Source organism: Triturus cristatus, chromosome 8 (genome assembly GCF_964204655.1).
Source record: "Triturus cristatus chromosome 8, aTriCri1.1, whole genome shotgun sequence".
Taxonomy (NCBI): Eukaryota; Metazoa; Chordata; class Amphibia; order Caudata; family Salamandridae; genus Triturus; species Triturus cristatus.
In genome coordinates this window covers 472,156,620-472,160,395 of record NC_140591.1, presented here as the reverse complement: position 1 = coordinate 472,160,395, position 3,776 = coordinate 472,156,620, and positions in this window count along the sequence as shown.

Genomic DNA, 3,776 nt, shown 5'->3' with positions numbered 1-3,776 from the left:
AATGTTACACTCTGATTATTATATTACTTTTACTCACTAGTACTATTTGGTCTGTACCAGTTTCTCCCCCAGTTAAGTCACGACCTCTACCATACGTAACATAATGTGAATTCGTAAAATGCATTTATCACCCAAGGGTATCAAGGCACTGAATAACAGATGTTTATTGTTAGCCAACTCAATGGTACTCATTTTATCATCCTCAGAAGGATGAAAGGCCGAGTGGATTCGCCAGGATTTGAACCTGTGACCATGAGGTCGATCACAGGCCCCTTCAGTGGACACATTAGTCCACTAAGCCACCAGAAGTGGCATACCTAAGCGGCTTGTCTTCCCTGAAATTTGGGTACGCCAACCTAACCCTTTTTTGTACTCCCTGGAGTATTTTTACCTCTGTCTGGTTGGCTGGGAGAGGTGTGGTGCAGTGGCCAGGGCGGCTGGCTCTGGAACGCATGGCTCACTGTTTGATCCCTGGCAGCAACTCAGCTCAGCACCATGTGACTCTGGGCAATAGCTCACTTAATCTCCTCAATGGACCCCAGCGCCTTGAGACCCTTAAGGGTGAGTAGTTCACACTTTACAAATACCGGATTTGGATTTGTCTGAATGTATAATCAGTGTCTACCGCAACAGCTATTCACTTACATTCCTAGAACACAGATTGTCACAGGTAGATCATTTGTGTATTGCAACAAGTGTGTTTTGCGTTCTTTCAAAGAAATGCTTGGTATGTAACCGCACTTCACCACATATGGAGCACTACATTTGACTCACTATGAACTGAACTGTGTCAGTTTGCGCCTTGGTCTGACAGCATTTCCCTCATGGCCACCATTTCCTTTTTCTTTCTTCCTTTCTAACAGGTGGAATCAACCCTACTGCATCAGTGTAGGTGTAGTAATTATATAATTTTTAGTTGGTACACAATATCCAATCGTGGGCCTATTACCTTACTACATAGGGTATTGTCTTGTATTATAATTGCACTTATATTTATTTAGCACTTACGACCCTTGACAAGGCGTCAAAGCGATTTTTCGGCGAGTAGCACGTTACTCCGGGACCCATAGGTAATACTCCGATCCCGATGAAATGCCATTTGACCCTCCATGCCATTTAGACATTAAACATGTTGACCTCACTATATATTAAAACATTTGTTTCACACAACAGCTTTTAAGGTACATCATAACCAAAGATTGCTTCGCTGCTTTTAATGCGTTAAGGGAACCACTATCCCATTAAAACTCACCTGGTCCCTTTAGACTCTTATCACTTCATCCACCACCGTATCCCCATCCCCTTTCTTGCACTCAAATGGCATATCCTGATCGAAAGATCTCCGATAAAGAGCCCACAGGCTTGTCACGCATTGCAGCACCAGCCTGACTAAGAGCGCCCAATGAAGCATGACACCCCACCAGGTGTATGAGGGCACTTTGATCTGACCAAGCAGATCTCACATGATCAGTACGGCTGGATTATTGATTCCACTTGAATAGGGTCAATTTGTACCTTCCTTGAGGAACTACTACCCCCTTATGTGTTTGATACATTGATTCTGGAGGAGTGTGGGTGTAGGACCTCGTAAAATATTTCTTGTCGTCCCTCTCTTGATTAACAGCTGGAACTCTTCCTCCAGATTGGCAAAAGTTTTCAGTGAGTTTCCCCCTAAGTACATTTCTCCTTATTAGAGATAGCGATAGCGATAAGATCCCATCTTCAAAACCCCTGCAAACCAGCCACCTGGCATAGGACCGTGCCAGCCCAAAGAGGGGTCTCACGGGTGATCTGACCCTTCCAGTCTGTGGCCGCCTCAGCATCCCTCCAGGCACCAAGGACCACTCTCATAGCCTAGGGGAGCCCCCGGGGTATCTCACCTCCATACGGCAGATGAAGGAGCATCTGTGTCTCCCATCGGCCATTCCTCCACCATGTAGAGCAGGTATGTAAATCCCTGAAACCACCAGTCATTCAAAATTATTAGTTGAACCACCTTGTAATAAAAAAGTACATCTAGGGTGGCAATGCCACCATCAGAGGTTGATTTACAACATTTGGATAGGACAATCCGGGGGTCAGGAGGGTTGCAACATGGTGGTTCCACAGGAAGCCCTGCAGCAATTATTCTATGCGTAAGAATAGAGATGCCAGAAGGGAAAGAAAAAGCTCTGAAACTAACATATCAAACACTATAGCGTCCCCATTTTAAATATAGCTGACCTGCTTGAGAGGGGGTGTCTCTCCCAAAACTTTAAATCCAACGTCTGCCTGTGTAATTGAGGCTGTACATTCATCTCCCATGCTTGGGCCCCATCAATGGTAATGCAGACTCCTAAATATTGAAACCCCTGATGGTAAATCGCAAACCCAGATGCCCACGTCAAATCCAGAGGATTTGGCAGGGTGCATCTGCAGACCCGTGAAATCTCAAAAAATCTTCACATTTAGGGGTATATTCATAAGAACGTGTGATAACTACCGCATGAGTAGCACAACACGTTTTTCAATATCGCAGCCCATCACGGGAAAATAACCCCGTCTCAACGAGGAATTCACAACACGGCGGTACCATGCAATAGTCTGCCGAAAACGCGGACAATGTCCGCGATAGAACCACCACGATGGAGATTAAAACACAAACCACAACACCGGACAACTTGCAAAGAGCCCATCCGTGATGAGGAAAAGCAGGGACAAGCACCACCAGGACCGCGAAACACACAGCAGGCGGGAAGAAGCACAACAAAAGCCTGAAAAAGTAAGACAGACCAAACAGAAAACAACAGCCAAACACAATGAAGGCAACCTGAGCCAGCAAACAACCCCACCAAACCCATGGGCAACAAAACATTTCACATAGCAGGCCAAATTGGACAAGCTGAATGCAGCCTGAGAGCGGAGGAGGACAATGACAGAAAACCGGAACTCCAGCAATGATGCGAAAGGCACAAACAAGCAGAAACACGCCAAGAAGAAGGGAGGATTGCACACCGGAGGTGGGAGTCCAGCACCACACCAGGAGCAGGATGACATGGAAGAAATGGTCTCTGCCACATCAGCCTGGAGATGGTGGCAGGACTCGGGTACAGGAAACTGCACCAAACAACAGACACAACAGCAACAGGGAGAGGAACCAGCAGGGACTGGGGGAGATGGGCACAATGGCACACATGCACAACTAAGCACAGCACAGCTGCAGACAAACCATGCACAAGATTAACACCACCAACCAGGAGCACAAGTCACACAACCCGGCAATGTCACACCACTGACCAAGCACAGAAGTGAACACAACACCGCCTGAAAGGGAGGAGGGGAGCCAATAAGAGCTGAAGGAACATCTCACACACAATGCAGCACACACACATAGGAAGTAGAGCACCCCAACATTCAACACAATGTGGTACAAACACCAACTTGTGCACAACAAAACACAGGACACAAGTGCACCCGCCTGTGGCCGGTAAATGGCTATACGCATCGGGCAAAGCAGGAAACAGGGACATGATAATGCACAAGTACAAACACACAGTCGTGATGGGGTAGCAACGCACAGATGGCAGGGAGCCAGAGAGTCCGTGACACACGCATTGGCATACAAATCAAGACACAACACAGTTGGAGACAAGTGAAAGTGAGGTAACTTTATCAACAAGTGCGAGTCAGTACGGCCAAGAGAAGTGCCACGATATGCAGACCCATGCAGCAGCATGTCTGAATGAGGAACGTAGGAAAGCGCCCATGTCCACCTCGGGGGAATCCATCACCAACAC